Below are 24,081 nucleotides of genomic sequence, written 5' to 3'. Positions count from 1 at the left end.
TTTTATCCCAGACTTTCTCAGAAATATTAATGTTAGGGCTTGAGCTGTCTTTAAAATTAATTGAATCTATTGTACGATGAATCTCAAAAACCAAACTTGTTTTATATTAAGCTGAACATGCAACAAGTCCCTCAACTCTCAATCTTTTATTGCATTCCTAGAGTGTAATAAATTGGAGCATGTCTTCGACTGGCTGTCAGATGCACCAGAGATCAGTGTCACGGGCTCAGTGCAGGCTGGGGATACCCAGTAAAGGGCAACCCACAGCATCAGTCATAGCTGTCGAATACATCTGGTAGGAAAACAAAAAAGCTGCATTACTGCTGAGTGCAATAATCAAAAAAAAAAGTATCAGACCAACAGTATAATAAATTCATTTTAGTTGTTAATATTTTGCATTTGTGGTTTTTTTCTTTTTGTAGTTATGGATTCATATTTAAACGAGCTACGAGTAAGTCCTTAATTCCCAGCTGTCTTCAGAAAAAAATCAGTGTCTCCAACTGCAGGGGAATCTGCTAAAATGCATGTGGGAGTGGTATTTTGCTGACTTTACCAAACATAGTTGAACTCTCTAACTTAACCATTTTTCCATTTATGATATGAGGGTTGTTAGTTCATTTGGGTAATAAAATACAGATTGTTGACTAGATCAGTTATTTTAAAGATACAGCACATGGAGAACATACATTTCAATTTATTCCCAAAGGCTGTAAAAGCAGCCATAAAGTGATCAGGAAAGCAGGTAAAGAATGACTTTTACAGCAGGATAAATGAATGATAATTAGGCAACAAAACAGGAGGTGTAAGTAGCTGGAAACCATTGGTTTTTTGTTTCATCAAGCCTTTGGGTTTGAATTTCCTGCTGATAATACTGAAGAGTTTGGATGAGTAACTATTAGCAGTGACACATTGCCAAAGCCAGTGTGTTATATTTTGGCAATTTAAACCAGTCACTACACCCAGTAGTGACTCATCAAGGCAATAAATACTAGAGGGACATTTGGGGAGGGAAGTTCCCTCTACCAACACAATTCCCACATTCAAAATGGAAATTCACATTTTGTGGTAATGCAGAAAACTGAAGGCACACAGGTGCCTCAAATATGAACACATGGCCATTTTTCTAGTCATCTCTGGAATCTCTTGTATGTCTCCTATTCCTTCGCTTAGTTCCCTATGCCTGGCAAACAGCCTGTGTGAGCAGTGGAGTGTCTGGAGAGACACAGTAGTGTGTCTGTGGTGCCAGACACAAAACAGGGACACTTCTGCCACCTCCACATTCCCAGCCCTTCTCCATCTCGGTAGCCGGCTGCTGGACCATTCTTGCCTCCAGACTACTCTCCCCTCTGACCCCTGGCTGTTTGCAGAAATGTGCATCGTCAGACCTACGTATCTGTGGGTCATCAACAAGCTGACATATATGCACCCACTTGTCCATCTTTCATTCTGTGGTACATGTTATGCTAAAGTAAAAACAGGTCTTTCGAGATCAAGATCTTTAAATGTAAACTGTCAGTTTAAAGCAAAGTTTCCATAGCAGCTAGAAATGAGAACACATAACGTTTCTAACAGTCATAAAAAAAAAGAAAAAAATAAAAAGCTAAGTCACTCCAGTAGATATTTGCAGTTCAGTCATGAACTAGAGAAAATTCTGAGAGACATTCAGACCCCTTGCACAAGAGCTTATTTGCAGTGGATGTATAAATATTATATAGTGCTCTAGCAGTATGAAGTCTTCACCTAATATCTGTACTTAATGTATTTATAGTGATTTCATCTTCCTCTGCACTAGATGTGTTCATATTGAGTTCCATTTGTTCTTACGCCAGCACTTTCTCTTGGTTTACCTTGGTCTTTTGTCCCTCCAGCAAGGAGGAGGCAGCAGCACCAGTTGGTCTGACTTGACTCAAGTCTCAGATATCGGGGCTTTCAGGAACGATGCAGTGGCCTCGCGGGCAGGCTGTCCTTAGCTACCCAACGTTTTACATCCTCTGGACTTTCCTATAGCCCAGGGTCTCAGCTACCCATCATCTCAATTATGATTATTTTAATGCATTCTTCTATGAGTAAACCCATAGACTACCAAACCAATTTTACTGCATGACTTTCTTCAAGATTTGTTCTTAACTTTTGCAAACTGCTGTAGTCAGACTAGTGGTTTCGGGTCGCAGGTTTGAATTAGATGCTACTTTGCTGTTTTCTGGTTATGTTCTACTCTACTCAACTTGACAGTTGCGCTGAAAACCTTTGCTATCAACGTATGCACGAAAGCAAACTTGTGCATCAGCTTTTTAGGAGGGATTCTTCCGCTCAGCAGATAACTCTAGTTCTAGAATGTCACTGCTATCCGAGATAATTTTACCATATCTAGTAGCCTTAAAGCCTAAAGTTATTTTTATTTTTAAAATAAAAAATTACTTCATTGCAGCATCCTTCTTTATTAGCTTAAAATATATATATATATATTTCTAACAGTCAAGGCCACAAAGGTGAAAAACACAGAGACCTTTCATCTTGTAATTCAGCCAAAATGTGGTACAATATATTTCAGGTGTTGTAGCTGGATATAGAAGGCATTTTAGGGAACAATAGCTTTTGAAAAAGTAATTTGCACCGTATTTCACAATATAATGAAGACATTTATTTGTGTTGATGTCTTCAACACCACAGAACATGTCTCGCACATAATTGCATCCAACTCCTCCTCACCTTTCTTGTAATAATGGGCAATAATTTCTCCTACACAGTTTGTATGGGTTTATTCTGCCTCTCAAACCTGTGAATCTGTATCAAACAAACCAAATTAGAAATCCTTGCACTGTTACCATCAAGACACTCTCCTCCTCTGCCACCCAGTCAGACACTGGAGTCAGCACAGCTGGAGAAACTGAGGACGTGGTTTCCTCTACAATGGAAGCACAAGAATGTCCAGGCAGGACTGTCACAGCTGCACAACAGTGACTGTCTTTTGCTATGCAGCATTATGTCCCGAGTCACAAATTTGGCAAAGAATGTACTTGAAATTCCTTCATAATTGCATCTCTGGTGGGTTACACGCTTAATTCATTATTGCTTACGACCACACTAAGACCCTACAAAAACACAAACCTCTCTAGATGTTAGTTTTATGAATGCCTGGTGCATCATTTCAGAGCAGCTGAATTTGAAAACTTCCCAGCATCAGGCAAGATGAGAGTGTTGTACAATGTCTTGCATGGCTCCAGTGTCTTAGGTAGAAAAACAAACCAACCAACCACAACCTTGATTTGTGTGTCTACCTCCTGCTGCCATAGAGGAGGTGTGCCAGCATGTTTCAATCTCCTACTTAAGTCCTTTAATTCCACACAGTTGTTCCAGCTGAATTATCCAAGTTCCCCTCAAAGCTCTGCCCACACATCCTCATGGGTTCATACCTGTCCCACAAAAGCTACTCTACCTCCTAACCTGGAGTAGTTACTGCATACAGACCCCACTTACTTTTCTTGGATGTCCACAAAAGCAAGAGGGGAAACAGTTTCTCTAACTGTGCTCCTAATTATGTGTTCTCCCTCTCATTTCTAAGAATTACTACAGAAAAAAAGAGTATGACAAGTAAATAAGCAAACTCGTATTTCAATAGAGGGAAACATGTTTTTTCAAGGCATCTGGTGGCACAAGAACTGGAACTTGAACAGAGGAAACAAGTCTTAAGTAGTAGCTAAGGACAAAGATTTAAAAAGAGTTGGTAATCTAGGAGAGTGTTGAATCAGTCCAGGGAAGGACAAAGAGCCAGGGACAGTGAAAAAATATGAGTTTTGTTAAATACATTTGACACAGAAGTTGGGACCACTTAATTACAGAGAACATCTGAGTAAATAAAGTAATGCTCAGAGGAGCAAAACCTGAAATAAGGGAGGCAAGAGATAGAGAAGTTATTATCACATTAGTATCCAATTATTAACTTGCACTCAAAGGAATGAGAAAAAGAAATGTGGGGGGAAAAGTCCTAATCAGTAGAGTAGCTCAGTCCATTGGGAAAGACACTAGGGGAATGAAAGAAGGACCGATGTGGGGAAATCAGAGAGGAAGGACAAAATAAACTGGTTCAAGACCACAGAAATCAGCAACAGGGAAGAGGTGCTAATTTAAATATAGTGATTCTTAGAAGGAAGAGGAGTAGATAGTGCAGGCTAGAATATATGCATAGTTATCAGTTCTCCTCCAATACCAATATAAGAATTATAGCTAAGCTTGCCTTCCCTCTTACTTTTTTAAGTAATTAATTTTTCATTGAAACATGAAAATGTAAGCTGGAACAGGAAGGCTGTGTGCCTTGCATAATGTATTTATTCATCCTACCTTTTGACAACATAAAATTCATTATATCACCATATAAACTTGTCTGGTGTCATTGTGTATTACAATTTCTTCTGTCAGTCAAAGAACTGTCTAAGACAACAATGCATGATTGGTCTTCATGAATTTATACTGACTAGCCCAAAATGAGTTACAGGTGTTCCTTGCTCCCCTCTCTTAATTATCCATGGTACCTCATTAATACATCTTCAGCCTGCTGATGCTTCCAGTATTTCAAAGTAGCACAGAGCATCAGTGCTCTCCCTGAACATTTGGTCTAATCCTTTTTAAATTATACAATTATTTTAATTTCTCAAACTTTGCTAATTGAATAGATCCTGTCCCTTCTGTTACATATCTGTGTAACTTGTCCAGAAGGAAGGGGAGTTCACAAGAGATTTCACATGGACATATGTTTTTGGAAAGACTCACTGCTTGACGGATAATCTTGGCCACAAAGCATACTAAACAGTTACCATGCAGTTAACACATACTCAGCTGGAATATAACAGAATTTGACAATACAGTCGCTTCTCAGAATATCCCAAATGTAAACTCTAAATAAGACAATGCATAGCAGAAACAACCAATAAGAACAGAATTGTGCAAACAGAACAATTACTCCTAACAATTACTTACTCTCCTTAGCAACCAAGTCTTATCATCTGTGTCTGTGGGGGGGTTTTTTGAGCAGTATATCCATATCTATGACATCTATTTCCATTAAAAAGATAGATGTAATTGATCTTCCGTTGACAAAATTGTGACCAATCTGGTCTAACTTTGAGGCTAGCTTTGCTCCAATCAGCAGATTGGCCTAAGACTGCTTTCAAAACCACCTCACAATGAGATGTGTTTTGATATACCAGATAAAATAAATATGTTTCCATGTGTATGAATAAGACACTGATGATACATGTTAATCTTACCTTTCAATATCAGTGTTAAAAAGACCTCAGAGCCTATCCAATCGCTGTTGAATATTGCAAATGGACCAACAATGTCAAGCCATCTATTTTCATCATTGCTATAATGGTTTCTGAGCAAGGTGCATTTAAGGGTTTTTTTAATTGTAACACAAGTTTATTTAGCTTTTTTTTTTTTGCTTTGTTCATTCTCTACAGAATACTAAAGGAACATAAGAGAGTGAAAACAAAATGGATTCTATGTTAGTTTAATGTACATGTAATATTTTAATGGTGTTACGCTAAGTGAATTTAGCATTAAAACATAAGTAGGAGAGTTCAGGCACTCCTGCAATAAGGGACAGGGAATTACTTTTGACTAGATCACTGCTATCTGAGAGAAAGTAATTTCCAAGCTGAGTTTTTAATCTGCTGTCCATCATCTGTATTCTTGAAGTTTTAACTTGTCCTAAGAAACAGTGTAATAGACAATCACTGACTTGCAGCTCATTCCAACCCCAGCCCATTATAAATCATTGCCAATAATAAGTGAAGCATATTAAGAAACACATAGATTACAGCATTGATCCATCTCTCCCACTGGATCACAAACATCTGCTTCTATCTAGATACTCTTTCTATTTCAAATGTGCTTAAAACCACTTTTATATGTTCCTTTGGTGACTTCACTGAAAGGCCAGAAAGAGCAAAAAAGCCCCACAGTTTCAATAATACCCTGGAATTTTTTTCCCAGACCTTTGCATTGAATGTGGCTGCTTTACACAGTGAACACTAAAGTCATGTAAATACAACAGCAACACTACTGCTGTAGCATCCCTGCAATAACAGGTCTCTGATCAGCTAATGTGAGTTACTTCAATGCTTTACAACTTTTTTCCTAGTTCTTCTCATTTCGATCGAACCTGTACACATATTATGGCTGGAAAACACCTTTATTTCTCTGACAAATGGCATATAATAAAAATACGTACACATATATGTGTATATATCAGGATTACAGCAAGCACATAGCACCTGAAATCAGCCCAGATTACCAAAAAAAGCTTTTGAAAAGCACTATAAAAATGCAGCATTAGGGGTTAATGAAATAATAAGAAATTACTGGGTCTGGCTAGCGTTTACCTATGAATTCTAATATAAGACAGCTGAACTACTGACTACAAAGGGAAATGTATTGCTTAAGCTACCAACAATATTAAAGAAAAGGTGTCGGACAACACCAAACTGAAACAAGACCTCCAAGAACCTGCAAAGCAAACTAAGATGACCAGGTGTAGACCACAAACAAAAAGAAATACATATAAAAAAGATACACTGAACAACATTGCTTTGTAAGAAAAAAGAGACTAAACCTGCTTAGGTTATATCATTAAGGGAAGATGTTAGTGAGATGTTGAATAACCTGTACTAGGATATTTGCTGTTCAATATACTCATGAGTGATCAGGAAAAGAGTATAATAATATGACAGAGCTTACAAACAAATAAATGCTTCTGCTTTGTATATTAAAATTACAACGTTATTTAATTTTTTGTGTAATAGGCTTTTTAAAATTACAATTTTGACTGACAACTCACAGAAGATCTACAAGAACTGTTATGACTTTATGATACAATGGCAGGTGAAAACGAATGTAAATAAGCACATTTTAATTACTTTGTGAAGATCCAGCTTCTAATTTTGCATAAAAGGTGATGGACTCTTCACAGTTTTCAGAAAAAAGAATCAAAAATCATTAACTCACAATTTTAGTGGCTGCCAAGATGTCACATATTATATTAGGAATTATTAGGAAAGAAGTAGGGAATAACACACAAAGCATCATTAGACTTCTAAGCACAGTGTACTCACTTCTCAAATACTGCATACAGTTTAGGTCATCACCACTCTGAAAGATTACAGCGTAGAAGAGTACAGAAGAATGCCGAACAATGAATTTGATCAGAGAAATGGATTGGATTTCATAGAAAGAAAACTACATGCAGTAATTTTGGAAAATAAGTGTCTGAGAAGAAATACGATAGAGGTCTATAAAACGATGAGTAGTATAGAGATAGTGAATAGGCAATGATTTTTCATTATTTGCCATTATTCAAGACATAAGTGGTACAAAATGAAATTATGAACAAGCAGTTCAAAACAACCAAGAAGAAGGACTTTTTCTTCACAACTCATAATTAAATCATACAGCTCATTACCCCAGCATGGTGCTTCTGCCAAGAGTATAAATTTTTTCAAAAGGAATTAGACAAATTCCTGGAGGAAATGTCCACCCTCAAAGCACTCAAAGCAACTACTCCACATATTACTGGAGGTAAAAGAATATAATGAAAAAGGCCCAGTCTGCAGATACATCGACAGATATATCACGTCCCATCATCTGCTGTTGTCTACACTGCAGACAGGCTGCTGTGCTACACCAGGGTTAACCCCTTGATGTAGGTCTTGTATTCTCCTCAAGTCATCTTACAATCACATAGCAGGCCCTCACTTCTCATATTGTACAAAAACTAGGATGGGGAAAGTAAGTGAGCCTTACAGTGATAGGATTGATTTCTAAGAGTCTTCAACTTAGATTGTCCTATCCACAGAAAATACAATTTTCACTCAGAGTTACATTGGCTTTCCAAAAAATACAATGCTACCAACCTGCTAGGATATTTATATATAGTGGGATGGACATTTATATATAATGGGACCTGGACAGGCTGGAGAGTTGGGCAGGGAAAAATTTAATGAACTATAACAAGGGCAAGTGTAGAGTCTTACATCTGGGTAGGAACAACCCCAGGTTCCAGTATAAGTTGGGGAATGACCTGTTAGAGAGCAGCTTAGGGGAAAGGGACTTGGTGGTCCTGGTGGACAGCAGGATGACCATGAGCCAGCACTGGGCCCTTGTGGCCAGGAAAGCCAATGGCATCCTGAGGTGGATTAGAAGGGGGTGGTTAGTAGGTCAGAGAGGTTCTCCTGCCCCTCTACTCCGCCCTGGTGAGACCACACCTGGAATATTGTGTCCAGTTGTGGCCCCTCAGTTCCAGCAGGACAGGGAACTGCTGGAGAGAGTCCAGCGCAGGGCAACAAAGATGCTGAAGGGAGTGGAGCATCTCCCGTGTGAGGAAAGGCTGAGGGAGCTGGGGCTCTGGAGCTGGACAAGAGGAGACTGAGGGGTGACCTCATTCATGTTTACAGATATCTAAAGGGGGAGTGTCAGGAGGATGGAGACAGGCTCTTCTCAGCGACAACCAATGATAGAACAAGGGGTAATGGGTTCAAACTGGAACACAAGAGGTTCCACTTAAATTTGAGAAGAAACTTCTTCTCAGTGAGGGTGGCAGAGCCTGGCCCAGGCTGCCCAGGGGGGTTGTGGAGTCTCCTTCTGTGCAGACATTCCAACCCACCTGGACACCTTCCTGTGTAACCTCATCTGGGTGTTCCTGCTCCATGGGGGGATTGCACTGAATGAGCTTTCCAGGTCCCTTCCAATCCCTGACATTCTGGGATTCTGTGATCCTTGAACAATAAAACACCCAAACACTTTGATTACCAAGATTACTACTCTCCATTAAGGCAAAATAGTTCATCACTCAGTGTTACCATATTAAGCTTCATAGAGCTAATTCTCCCAAAAAGATTATCTCAGCTTACAGTGAGACTGTTCCTGTTCTGATCCAGAGTACAGAAATAGACCACCTATGTACTAACATGGGAAAAACCTTACTAATAATACAAGACCATATAATATAATAATGTGCTACAATTATAGACCAGAAGCCTAGACTGCAGAGCTTTTAATCTCAAGGCAAATCCATCTCAGGAAGAAATTGATGGAACGACAACCAGTATTTCTTAACTCAGTTTTAGCTCCTGCTGCCACCGCTGCACCAATAATCTCCCAAAACATCAGCTGCAGGAACATTGCGCATCTAATGATCTGCTATTGAATCACAACCATACTAAACACAAGGAAAGGCTGACTGGGCTGTCAACTTCTGCTCTTTGAATGAACAGCAAAGGGGGAAAAAAGTGTTAGGAAAAAGGAAACAATTAGTATTTGCTTCAATGAGGTCCCTGGGACTCTGTAGCAGTTTTCTTTATGCTGACCCATTTATTGACAGCAAATCTTGGGAGCTCAGGAAACAGATTAATTCTGGGGATTGGCTGCCTCAGATTTCTTGTTCTATTTTCTCTTCCATTTCCCCAAATTTCTAGTCAACTACTTTGGTGTTTCTGTCAATGACAAAAAGATTAAAGTAAACTAGAGTGCCTATTTTCCAAATTCGCTTTGATTCAAGAGGATATTAAGTACTCCCAGAAAGAGAAATCTAGCAGATTGATTAATTAATATTCTTATTCATTAACTGACTGATTGTTCCAACAAAGAAAAGATTTATAGTATTGTCAAGTAGATATATTCCCTGCAGTTAGCCTGCTGTTGAGGAAACTCACCAAGATTAAGAAAATATGCATATAGTTAATATCTACCCAAGAATAAGACCGAGATTAACAAAAAACAATTGTATCACTGATTCCCAATACACTCTTTAATTCAATAATATCTAAGACTCCAAAACCACCTTTTAACAGCTTTACTGCTTCTTATGTTAGCTCAACACCAGCAATATACTAAACTCAAACATGGTAAATTCAACACGGGGTATGAAGTTAAAAAAAAATGCATAGAAAGCCTAATTAGGCATTAAAATAATTTTAGAGGTGTTTTTATGACAAAATAATGCAGTATAAAACAAATATTTAAAACTTATCTTGAAACATAGCTACCCTGATAAGCATAATTTGGAAATCTTTAATGAATTCACCTCAATTAGCCTTTAATTAAATAGCTCATTAAAAACTGTTCTGAATATTGCTCAAGAAGAAATCCTTGTTCGACTGTTATGATAGAATAGAATGTCAATGAAGGTAAGGTTAAACACACATTTTGGAACAGTCTGAAAGTCATATTTGTTACAAGGAAAAAAGCCCTCAACTTCTTATGACATTCAATACAAGATAAACTAAACACATGACAGATAAGTACTGGAAAATGTAGGGGTTTTGTTTTGTTTTAATTCTGTTCAGAAGAAAGACAGAACTAGTAATGAACTAATCCATCTTGAACGTGTCAGCTGTCTTCAAAACTGCTTCCTGCCAACTCCTTTCTAGCCCAAAGAAACAACGGTTAATTTTAACTTCTCCTTTCAATGGAAACACCACCTTACAAATTCCCATGCCCACACATACAGATGCATAGAGACATTGGAAAGAGCAAACACCCATTCAACAGTACATAACTCTGAATGTGACTTACGTGCACGAATAGTGCCGCAGTAGCCACCGTGGCTTAAGGGTATGGGGAAGGAAATTTTAGTGCAAAGGTACAATATTTTTTATAAAACTGACTGATTGGATCAGTGGAAAAAACAAAACAAATAAATACCCTAATTCCCTGCATGCTACTTCCATCGATCTGACAAAAGGTGGTTTTTGTTTTTCCCCTCCTCTGTGATCTTCACTTCAAACACAGCTCAAGGCTTTACACTGTTTCAGGTCAAGTTAACATGAAAACTTTTGTTAGCTTTAAGTGGGACAGAATCAAGATCCAGAAAGAAGAACACAGAAGAATACGGCAATATGACCAGGTTACAGACAGGAAAAGTAAAAAGTAAAATCATACCTTTATATGCTACTTTATTAAGTGTACAACATGGAAACACCTTTTTTTTTAATTCTTCACTGAAAAGGAAACTAATGTAGGCATGAGATTATGCCATTGGTGTGGCCTTGTGTTGAGAATGATATTTTGTTGCATTACCTGGAAGAGGTCACTGAACAACTGGACTTGAAGTTGTCTAAATCTAAGCCATATTCTGTCATCCGTGTATATCACGAAGCATACAGAGCCAAGAAAATCATTCTCCATCCACAAAAAAATAGCTTTGGAGCAGTGTTTGCCTGTAAGCTCTTGTACGGTGGTTTTAGGCAGGATATTTGCTTCCCACTGTACAGCTATGCCCCTATGGAACGGTCAGGAAGAGACCAGCCTCAAAACAAGAGCTGACAGCAATTCAAACTCTTCATGTGCGTGAAGTAGCAGCATTATTAGCATATAAATCTAATATGATGCAAGAGTAAACACTAATAATATTGTTGTGAATATTAATAATTTAAATCCAATAGAACAAGCATCTCAAGAAGGCATACATATGTTATGAACACCACTAATCCAGCTGAGTCTAAAAATACATTTTTAAATTATTCTATTTTGTTCCATCAATGATTAAAACATATGGATAGATACTTAGCAACTTATTCATATGGAAGTAAGTGGTAACATTCCAGGCCCTCTAAGCAATCAATAACTTTTAAAGAATATATGCACTTTCTTCTCTGTGTATCGGAATTCACAAGGGCTCTCAGAGGCACTCAGAGACTAGGGAAACATGTATTATAGTAGCTATCAAAGACCATTAAGCACAAACCTATCACACCCCAGACTCTGAAAAAAACATGGATCCTAGTGAGCTCATGAAAACAGCTGAGGAAGTGCAGGAACTCTCCTGATCACTGCAGATAGATGAACTGGTTTGATACAGTCCAGTCATTGCATTTACTGCTTGGAATAGAAACAAATCGTAAATGTTGTATTTGAGCAGAGACAAAAAACAAGCAATTGACAAAATGTATTATTTCAATAGGTCAGTGCTATGTGGCAGACTAACCCATTCCCTACATGATGGGCTCTGCACTGTTCTTGGATCCTCAGGAATCATTCCTGAAACACCAGCTCGGTGCTCGAGCAGGACCGTCTCGATTGTATGCTGCTCCCACAGACAGCTCTTGTCATTTCACTCCACAAATAGTGAACCAAAAAGCCTTCAAGGAAGCACCTTTCATCTCTTCTCGTCAAGGCCAAGGTTTGCATAAACAATATATCACACTGCTCACAAAATTCACCTTCCCTGTCCCTTCCTCCTCTCTTTCCCCTGTCCACCGCATCCAGGGAACATCCAGGAGCACACCAAGTGCTCGCAGGCAGCACCATTTCACAGCACTTGAACCTCTACAATACAACAACCCTGGGGGTTTCACTTTTTTTTAGTTCCCTGAGAGGCTCACTACTTTAAAATACTTCATAGCCATATGATATTTTCCTCTTTTAAAAGACCTTCAGGTAGACATGTCAACAACTCACATTGGAAACAGGAAAATAAGTGGACTGTTAATATTAGAAAATTACCTGCTGTCTGGATAGGCTTGACAGAATAAGAGGTGAAGTTGAGAAATAAATTCACAGTGCTTGATCTTAAGATTGAGCTCAGTCATTCAGACGTAGCCACAGATTTCTTTACCTTTTGATCACTTCACAAATCACATTACCATAAAACACTGAAATTTCATCAACAAGGAAACACCTGATGAAAAGCAATACAAAGCACAGGCCAGTCAAACTGATTCTAATGAATATTACTTCTCCCATTAACATAAACATTAGATTACATCGTGCCCTTCTCTGAGTGCACTTCAGACAGAGGAGGCAGTTACATGACCGAAGAACACCACCACTTCCTACAATGAACAGCTTCAAAATTGCGTACGTGCTTAATTAGTAATTTTAATTCATATTTCATTCTACTTGCAATTCTAAAGAGCTGCAGTCAGCTGTGCTGATAGCAAATTCATGCTGAGGAGCTTTTTAACACACAGGCACACACGCCTCCCCCAAAATCCCCTCTTATGACAATAAAAGGCTAAAGAGATTTGACGGGAGAGAAACAAAATAAAAATCATAGCACGGAAATGACTTTAAGACTACAATGGAAAAGAAAAGGAATATTCTGGATTCCTTCTGTGCTATAGAACAGCATACAGTAATCTTATTTTGCAATCTTAAAGGTGAATGAGCAAGATGACAACCAAAATATCTGATAAAGCAGAGAGAGGCACAGATCAATAACCAGACACTAGGAAAGAATCTATGTTAACCTTAGGAACTGAGTCAAACCCTCTACCTACAGCTCTCCAAACACAAATCTTAGTGGAAAAGTAGGCAGAAAACTCACTAAGTTCCAATATCCTTAAAGCTTTCCTTTTCATAATTCTGCAAAATAATTACTGTTTTAAAATATTTTAAATCTGTAAATTAGTTTTCATTTATCACATATCCTTTTCATCCAATGCACTCAATGAACACATCTGCTGCTCTGTTTACATAGCAACTGTTTACTCCAACTTTCCCCAAAACATCTTTTTCTGTAAGAGTTTTGTCCATAAGGGTTTTTGATACTCTAAGTTTGCATTCAGGTGGTTTTACAATCCTGAACAGGAACAGTAGCTTCTGCAAGGGAAGATGCTTTCAGACTGCATTTCACTTCAACCTGTTTTGTGAATGAGCCCGTGCCCAGAATAGCAGCTGGTGAGGGGTGGGTGGTGTTTGGGGTTCTAATATCGTAGCTGTAAGGGTCCAAAAAGCAGGGGTGGGGGGAAGGTTCAGGCCAGGGTGGATGTCAGGAGGTTGCCACAACATACTCTGGGGGCACAAACTTTGGGTCAGAATTGCTGCTTCTATTGTAATTTCCCCTCTGCTTCCTTTTCTTTGTGTTTTTGTTGTTAGTTTGGTTTGGTTTGTTTTTTTTCCTGCATATCAGACACTAACAAAAAACCCCACAAGCCCTACCTAAATCTATTCGGTTTAATGTGGCTACATTGCTATGTTTCAGGATTGATAAACAGCCTATATGTATTTAGCAGTACAAATTGACACAGGTCTTGGACACTCCCTTCTTCCCAAGCCAGCTCTGCTGCAAAGGGGAAGTTAACAAGGAGCAGCAACACAGTCGAAGCAGGAGTTGCACCTGCCATTAAGAAAAAGCAGTGAGCATTTCAGGAGGAGACGTATAACTGGACTGGAAACTCTCTAAAGGTTACGAGTTCTCCTGTGCTTTCTGATAATATACTCTATGTACCGCTCAAGAAGTAACCTAAGTGACACAAAATATAATTTGATGGATAGAGGGGAACATCGAAGAAGTGTGCTCCATGGTTGCAAGCTTCCCATTACGGGAGAAATCGTGCATAATCTCCCTATTATCACCGCTTTTCTCTGTTAAAAGAAAAAAAAAAAACCAGCCTTACATTTATGTCTGTTAAGGGCGAGATCCAACAAGTCCAGGGCTTCATTATTCCAATACTATTTTTAAAATATCTTGAGAAATTTTATATATGCTTTTAGAATAGGGGACTTACTTTCCAAAATGCAGGTAAAAGTGAACTGAATTCCTCTGAACAACTGTGAGGAATCGCTACACTGACTCACGCAATTCCTTTAACCATTTCAGAGCCAACTCCAAACTGTGTCTCCACCAGCAGCTCAGAGGTGATGCTGGAGAGCAATTTACTTTTCCATTTCAGTCTCATTTTGCATGTTATTATACATACACTGAAAATATATAACACTGTACACCTACATAGCACTGAAAACAAAGGACTGCATTCAAGCATTTCTGGATGAATTTATTAGTGGAAGCACTGAAATTTCCTGCTAATATCTTCTTTTATAAATATTGTTAATCCAGGGTTTTTAGTGCTTGTTTGTCTGTGTGGGTTTTTTTTTTTGTTTGGGGTTGGTTTGTTTGTTTTTCCGATTTTAATCTTCATGTAATTCAGAAGAACAATTAATAAGTTTCCAGATGGCAATCCAAACTAAACTGGACTCATATAACTTGAAGTATAAAGGTGTCTCCTTGTGTGTGTATTAGGGAAATTTCATTGGCATGAGTTGTTACTTACATTTGAGCTCAGAACTTGGTCACACATTTTTTCGGAGCAGTGCAGTGCAACTAAGCCTGTTGTTTATGACGCTTGTATACACGAGGCAGTTGGCATTTTGTCAGGCAAAAAAAATCAATTCAGTATGAAACAAATGGAGACTTGCACATCCCTCTAGTTACTGACGTTTTATACCTCTCCTCTTTTCTACTTCTTTTGAAATTGTTCCCACTTGCATCATAATATTCTTCATGTCACAAAAAATTACGGTTCTTTTCCCCAAAGTTCTGTTTAGTAGCAAACACCTCCAACAGTGCTTCAGTTTGGAAGAAAAAACAGTGCTCAACTAAACACATCTTGGTTAAAATATGTCATGATCAAAGATTAAGTCCTCGTCATGAAAAAAGCAGTTCTTTTTAAGATGCTTAAGAGGATAAAACTTTGTGTGACAGATGTCATAATAAAACAAAGTAAAACTGTAAGATCCAGGGAAATATAAGCGCCTTTTATTCTTCTAGTCACTGATGATAAATGTGGGGAGGAAAGGGAAATAACTTACACGCATTTATCTTGACACATCACTTTTGGTGCATACAACATTTTAAGCACTCAAAATTTAAAAACAAACAAAAAACCCAACCAAACTTATCAGGCCTGTATCAAATGGATTTGTCAATGCTTAGTTGAGTTATATTACAAATTACTGCTGCATATTAACATGCCCCATGAGATTTACTTGTATAAGATTCAAGGAGTGAAATATTTTACTCTTGGCATTGTTCAACTCATGGCATAACAATCCTATTTTTGCTACACTTCACTATCCCCAACCTCCACTGTCTAACAGTATGGTGATATCATTTTTCACATCAACACAGTAAACTCTACCAAGATTAAAACCATCATCACCTTAACAGAGCCTTGAAAGATTCTCAGTTTCTTTCTTGGTCCCCATCCCACCACCAAGGTTCCCTTTCTCTGTTCTTCCATTCTCTTGCCTCCAGCACGGTCAGATGCTCAGAGGAATAAGAGATGCAACACTTGGCCAGAAACCTTTTGCATTTTCAAAATCTGTCTTAAAAGAGTCTGGGACCGAGTAAGTTTAAAGAAACAGACACAAAATGCGTGTTCGGTAGGCAGGCAGGTTGCCATGAAATGGCCATTAGGCAAACCCAGGTCAGGCACTATGCCACCCTTTAGGTATTCAGTTCTGTTTGCTTGATGTGCAAGTGAAAGCTTTAGACATAAACTTACCAAGTCAATTTCTAATGCACAAAATTTTAGTTATGCAAATATTAGCCAAATCCATATAGGTTATAATACCTGAGCTATACACTTTAAACCCTCTTTTATATGTCTTCTAAGACTAGGAAAAATGTTCCACCAATGGCAACAAAAGCATACAATTCCAGTGCACCACACTAACAATGTTTATGCCTGCCATTTTAAAGCCTAACTTCTTGTCTGTTTATCTTTCTATTTTGTAGAATAAAGTACCATAGTATTCTTACATCTCAGTTCCTGTAACAGAACCACTGGCCTTCCCTGTTTTGCAGAAAGATGGAAGATGCGCTTTCATCAGAAAACACACATCCTGAGCTTTCTCCTGCATACATCATCATGAAAACCCTTAAGATTATTCAACAGATTTCTAACCACCCAAACCAGGAGAAGAAAACGCTTAGTCCAACTACCAAAAAAAAAATAGAAAAATATGAAGTTTTTTGCCATTATAGCAATAGTTCACACAGAAACACCAAAGGCAGGAGAAATATGTTACCTGATATGCACACAGAAATCACTGGCTCACCAATGGAAGGAAGAAACCCCCTAGAACCCCTGCCATAACTCAGCCCATGCCTGTCCCAAGCATTCCTGGAGCTACCACTTGCACGAAGTCTTCTCACAGACAGCCCACAGCTTCTTTAGGATTTGACTTTTTAAAATAAAAATGACATGGCGCAGATCTGCAAAGTTGCTTTATTCAGCTCACAGCAAACCAGATAGATGCAAAGAAGGATCTTTCCTTGGGAAAATCCAAGAAAAACCTGTCCATTCACAAAGAACCACTGCATTTTTGTGCCCTCTGCATTGCATCCACATAAATTGCGTGATTAAACAATTCTTCACCAAAAGGAGTTTCTCCTCCAGCCAGATAAAACATTTAAAGCATTGAAGCTGGAGATCTGTAACAGATCCACATGAGAAGGCAGAAGGCAATAGGGGACTCACTAATGCGTTAGTTACTTGGTAATCTTGTGAAAAAATATACTGAACCAGAGCTCAGAGCAGACAAAATCTGCACTTGCAATCATTAAAAATATACTTTAAGGTACAGCTCTACTAGAAATTCTAGCATATTGAAGTAGATCTACTAGCAAGTACTAGAGGCAAGATGTATGCTATAATATGCCACACGTAAAAAACAGGAGAGAGGTGGTGTTCACTTTCAGTCCTTCTCACTGCAGCCTTTTAATTCATCTGTCTATGATCAATTGTATATGTTTATCTCCTCAAGTGTCTTCTCATTTCTAGCTCAAGAACGGGAACAGTGAACTTGTCAGGGACAGGGAATACATCACTGAAGAGTGAGAATAGCATTTGTTGTACTATGAGACACCTAAAATCCTGTCACCCACAGACAGCCAACATGCAAACAGATCCAAACACTCCTCAGATTTGGGAAAAAAATAAACTAGTCTCTGCACTGAGATTCAGATCACCAGTGGAAGTATAAGCATTAACCATACAACACCTCTAAACCATGCCCAAAAACCACTACTGAAACATGAGCATATGCAGGCTGACATACAGCCTGTATTAATCTGCAGTTTCAGATAGGAAAAGAATAAATTGTCTGGCCATCTGAAGTGCAAATTTTTAAGAAGTCAAAATTTAACAAGAAGAACTATTTTGTTCCTGCTAAAGTTCTTGAAATCACGAATGCACAAGTGTGCCTGCCTTTCAAATAAACCAAACCTCTTTTGTCTCAGTACACAATTCACCTTTTGAATATAAAACAAGCATTTTCCATTTTTCAGCAGTTGAACAGCTTTTTTCTTTCTTCCCAGCTCTCATTGAGATCTTTCCTGTTCGTTGAATGCCTTGAAATGCACCTTTGGCCAACTTCTCATTTTCAGTGATTTACACATATTTCATTTCCTGATGTGCATTATTCCTGGTGCTCATCTGAGGTGATGCAAGGCAGATATACAATAGTTTCTCTCTTTTCAAATATTGCTAGTGATTAACTGGGGGATTAGATTTCTGGTTCTGCACTGATTTCATTTAAAAAAATCTATTTGTTCAGACCCCATGCTTAGGAAATGGTTTTACTTGCTAGGAAACAGATGTGAAAGGAGAACATTGACAACTCACTTTATTAACATAGTATGTACATTGTGACTACATTCCTCAACTGCATTTTTCACAGAATTCTATAGATCAAAAAATTAAAAATAAACAACGCTTCATGCTCTTTTAACTTCAGCCAAAGGTAGAGAAGCCTCAGAGCTCTCAGCATTTGCCAAGCTGCTGCAAGGCAGGGCCAAGTGGACTATAAAAGCCTTATCGGAAACCGCTCTTCTGAGTTTGTCTCATAAATTGGTCCAGCACAGTCTCAAGAATTATTCTACCAGCATGGTAATATTTCCTTGTCTTGGGTAGGAACTTTCAATACATTCTTATCCCAACATGAGTGAAGATTAAAGTAGGCCATTACCTGGTCCACTGTATGTAAGAAGTGTGTGAAACAGCCTTCACCAGTGTCAAAGGCATATCAGGGACTTCAGCCAGCAGTTAGGGTTTCATAGACTTTCTTAAATTTGTACCTCTTTCCAAGAAACCAGCAACTTCAACATAGCAAGACGAAAACATCTTCATGAAATTAACTAAATAAAACAGTGCCAGTGACACGTTTTTCAACATCTTACCTTTAGCACCATCAGTTTTCTAAACCAGGCATAACCATTCCATTCCATTTCTCGAAGCAGGCTGCTTGACCTCCTCTTCTGTGCAATGAAAAGCACACACGTAGCTCCTAGAAAACATTTCAGGAAAATACAGTTCAGATAAATTATAGGTTATAACACTTTCTCACGTACCTCCCTAAAAAAGTAAGAGATCTCCCTCAAATCTGGGACAGGCTTAGGTAAATCAGGACTGTTTCCCTGAAATCCAGACTACATGCATTTACATTCATTAGCAGGACCACAATTCTAATTCAAAATATAACTGCTAACATGCAAAAACATTAGTTTGAAAGTAACAATTATAAGATCTAATTCAATTCTTTTTAAGTAATCATAATGCAACACAGAAAAGCTTTAATAAACAAGCAGATTTTTGAAACAGTGCATACTTCCCTTTACTTAGAAGACTGCAAATATTATTATGTCAGAGATAATCCTGTTTACTCAGTTATAGAAATTATTGCAAGGAATAGAGAGGAACCAACAGAAGAAAAGAAAAATACCAAACACCACATCACTTTTCTGCATAGAACATACACAAACCTATTTACAATATAGAGAAATAAGAACAAGAAAATAATCTGGGTGCCGTGTGTGTATATATTTATATATACACACAATACAGGTAATGTGGAACAAAAAACATGAATCAACATTTAATAAGCCTTAGATATATTTTCTCAAAAGAGCTGATAAACGTTCTCCACTTCTTCTCTCCTACAAAAGCATTAAGCTTGAAGCCAGTAAAATACTTTTGGATACTTGGTGGTTTGATCAAAATCTCCACAAAAGTTCTCTTGTGTCTCCTCTATTTCCTGTACTTTACATCCAGCACAACAACAAAAACCCCCTCTGTTAATTCAGCTGGTAATAATTCAGCAGCCTTGCTGTAAATTCTGTGAAAACTTTGAGAAACTATTCTTTCCTTTAGCATTCCACAGTTATCAAGTATCTTCTGTATTTGTTAAAGTCTCTATTGTTCTTAATAATAAATCACAGACACACAATAGCTAATGACCAAACTAAATCAGAGTAAATATGATCTAGCATAGTGTTTGTTATGTTTCATCCCTTGTCTATAAGCACCAAGTATATTACCTACAAAATACGACCAGTTTGGGCCAAATCCAACAGAAAACATCTCTAGGCTCTTTGTCTATGGAAACAAACCAGGCGGCTCAAAGCGGGTCCATTTTATTTAGCAGAAGGGGCATGGCTGCTGATATCAAGACGCAGGCCCATGCAGCAGCCAAAAGCTGCAGAACAGATCAGGTACACCAAGGGATAAAGTTCACCGAAATTCTCATTCACCGCCATCCTATGCCAGCTCCCAAACACAACATGAAACAATGACATTGCCCATTCCCACAGCATGCAGAAAACAGAAAGGATTATTTTACCCACTTCTGTCCTTACATTCTTCTAAACTAAGATCCAGGACGTAAAATATTTTTTACATTTTTTTTGCACACTCCTCTCCTGTTCAGTTCCATTTTCCCCACTCAACATTTGTAGTTGCAGCCATCAAATATTGTAACAGTTTTCTTCTAGTCCCCCAATCTCAAAATTACCAGACTTTTTTCTTTGGATCACACAGCTGCAGCTATTACATGAAGGTCACTTGTAATGTTGTCTTACCTACAAGCTACAAAAATCAAGGAAAGCAAAATATAACATCATTTTCCAAAAACGTGTTATAGCCAAATAATCCACAGAGACAGAAGAAAATGCATTCCATTCTCTGTCAGGTAATTTGGGAGTTAAAAGGGACTGTTGACAATTCTTATGACAGTGTTATCTCCAGGTTTTTAAAATGAAGCTTGATAACTACAGTAAAACTTTCTGTGATGTGACAGCAAAACAGAAGGTCATCAGACCTCATAACCTACTTCATAACCCCCAAGTATTCCAGTCTCTGGTTGTATATTTTCATTCATCATCTTTAACTGGTCACCCTAGAAATAGTCTAGAAAAATGCTTCCAAATTAATTGTCTGGCAAGAAGAAAAACCCAACACCACAAACAAACAGAAAACCCAAACAAACAACAGCGAAACCAAGAAAACCCACACCCCACCACATCAAACATACACACACAGAAAACCCAACCACACAAACCAAACACACTAAAACCCAACGCCTAAGAAAAAAACGGTGTTGTCTTATATTTATTTTGACTGCCAAAATTGTCACCTTGTCAGTGTTAAAAGAAGGCAGGTCTCCAAACACAACCAAATGGTGCAATACCTTCTAAAAATTGCCAAGGACAAGAAAATGCCTTTCAAACTAAATAAAGTCAGTAATAACAAACACATGAAGCAAAACTTTGTAGAGCAATATAGTGATTAATTTTGAGTATTGTGCTTAGCTTTCCAGATAACTCCAGTGCCAAACACACTGCAGTTGGCATCCTTATGACTGTAGGCTTTGAAAATTGTTTCCTTTGAAGAGGATTTCTATTCTCCATCTACCAATAAAGATGGTTCCTTTTTTCTCCTCTTGCTCCTAAGGCAGTGGACTAACCCTGCCAGAACACTGCATGACCACTGACTTGTGTAGTTACATTGTCTGCAAAAGGAACTTTAGAGCACGTGGATTTATACTCACACTTACTAATTATACGCACAGATTAGTTAGCTATATAACAATATGTTTGCAAGAAAGACTTTGAAAAGGAAAAAATAAATTTCAAAACACATAATTAATGGTTCACTTGCAAGACAGCTGTCCAAATTATCAGAGGATCAGTATTCAGAGGTGGCAAAAATAAGCCTGAAGTTTGGGGGTTGTTTACAATATCTTTATTGTCATTTTGCAGAGCTCTTCTAACTTCTTTGTTTCTCTGTAGTCTATTAATATGACCAAGAAATTCCAGCAGGAAATAACTCTTAACAGCCTTTACCTAATGAGAATAACAATGGAACATAACTTGAACTTCCCAAGTTTCTGTCATTTCTTCCAAAACGCCTGGAAGTTTATATTGTGAGACACTCTGAACCGCACAGAGCATTTTCAAGAACACTCAGACTTAAATACAAAAGGGATCTTTGCTCCAAAAATAAAATAATAAAAAAAAAAAACAACAGAGAAAGACACGTTACAGCAAACCCATCTTTCAGTCCATGTCCTTCTGTGCATAGGAACCCTGAGAAGCCCAAAAAAATCACACGCATCCCAACACGAATGAAAATCGCTGTGCGACTCTTCAGAAGATACGGTCTTTTTTTCTTGGCAGCAGTCTATGTTCATGGACAGGACAGAAGTTATAGAGGGACTGAAGAATCATATCTGATAAGGATTCAGATCCTCAGTATGTGTCATTGCTCAAGCTATGGTAGAAGAAAGAATGGTAATCTAAAAAGGCACTATTAACAAAAGTTGATAGAGAAGCACTACATTGTTGAAGATGAAATACAGAAAATGAAATGTATGAATTATTTAGGTAAATGAACAGTTACTAAAAAGACATGCAAAATGTCAATTAATTCGAGGAACATTTCTACTTTTTTAGCAATTTTAGTTTTAGGCTACAAGATTGCTTTTATTGCAACGCAAAGACCATTACTTGCTGCAAATAATACAGGATTGATTTAACAGTCCAAAATCACAATACACAGCTTTGAAATACAAATTCTTAATTTGGCAGAGAAAACTTCCTCCACTTCTTTACATTCCTCAGTCTCTAAATCCTTTATGTTTTTCCCCCTGTGTGTTGGTGTGTGACAGTGTGTATACGTGGTTGCGTATATATATAAATTCATTGACTCAAGGACTAAACAGAACTGTACACACAACAGGCACAGTCTGGACTAGAAAACATTGACCTATATCTTACAAGTCCATTGATATTCACCTTTTTCATTAAAGATCATTTACGGCAAGGCCAAACAGAAAATCTGTCCTCAGGTATGTCAGGTCTATTTTCTATTGTCTATTTTCAAAAGAACGTAGCAAAAATCCAGTTGAGATACTGCAGAGAAAAACTCGGCAACTTCAAATGAGTTCTATTGTCAGATTGAGGATATGGAGAAATTTGATATGATGTGAGAACAATTATCATGATTAAACAAAAAGTACACCTTTTGACGTGTATTGTAGCAATTGTCCCATTTGATGCTATACTGTGTATTTACAAATTATGTAACAGGTTGTTTACTATGTATATATGCTTGGAAAAATGTCCAAATCATCAAGACCAAATGTGCTGCTCCTGTACATTTGTGCAACTTCATTAATATATTTGAACATATCCCTACAATCCATTTTTGTTTCCTCAGCAAATTAGCCTAAAATGTACAGGCTTCAAAGAACATAGACGACTTGTGCGTTTCTCAGTGAGAGGGAACAATATGCAGTCCCCCCACTGTAAAAATGAGTGATAAAACATACATGCATGTGAAACAGTTCTCCATGAAAGAGGCTCTTTGTTTTGTGACAATTAAATGATTAATGGTCACAGAACTGTGATATGGATCACTAGCAGTGATTTGGGACCTGTTGTAAATCAGTAAGAAAGTTGTTCACACTTTTAGCTGTTTTTCAAAAGCTCTTTTCTAAGCTGGAGTGCATCAGAACGACCCCTGGGACTGGTTGGGCTCTTAAATGCAGAACTGTACAATTCAAACCAATACAACTCGTGTTACAGTCAGTTGGCAGATTTGCACACTATAACATAACAGAAATAAGTACAGGTTTCAGCAGAAATTGTGCACAATTTCCTTCAACCCTGTAATTTCACAAACAATTGATAAAATTTGCACAACAAATGGATGGCTCTTTAAATATTGGTGTTTCTTTTAACTATTAGTTTGATAATGTACAGTGTTTATTAATTACTTCAAGACTCAAATTATTATTAATCTCCATTAGGACACAACCTGATAATGTCTTCTCCTCTGCTTAAAAATAAAGTCAATTTATAATTGCAATGTGGAAATTGCCTTGAAGAAAAACACTGGCAAACAATGATCCAAGAACAATTTTTCAGCAAGTGTTTGAATTTCGCTAACACGTTTTCTGACAGGGTGAAGAGACCTGTCCTTAGACAGTCAGTCTACCAGGCTCTCAGTTCTACAATACCAACTT

General features: G+C 37.8%; 1 protein-coding gene across 3 annotated transcripts in view; it reads right to left on the bottom strand.

Annotated features, from left to right (window-relative positions):
• Window positions 1–24,081, bottom strand: part of CDH11 (cadherin 11) — a 354,337-nt gene that overhangs the window by 217,979 nt on the left and 112,277 nt on the right. For all 3 annotated transcript variants that reach the window (XM_065028464.1, XM_065028466.1, XM_065028467.1), the window contains exon 2: window positions 18,959–19,065. The gene's annotated coding sequence lies outside the window, so the exon portion shown is untranslated. The remainder of the gene's footprint in view (window positions 1–18,958; window positions 19,066–24,081) is intronic.

The sequence above is a fragment of the Columba livia genome, chromosome 13 (assembly GCF_036013475.1).
Source record: "Columba livia isolate bColLiv1 breed racing homer chromosome 13, bColLiv1.pat.W.v2, whole genome shotgun sequence".
NCBI classification, from domain to species: domain Eukaryota; kingdom Metazoa; phylum Chordata; class Aves; order Columbiformes; family Columbidae; genus Columba; species Columba livia.
This window is presented reverse-complemented; position numbering and strand designations above follow the sequence as displayed.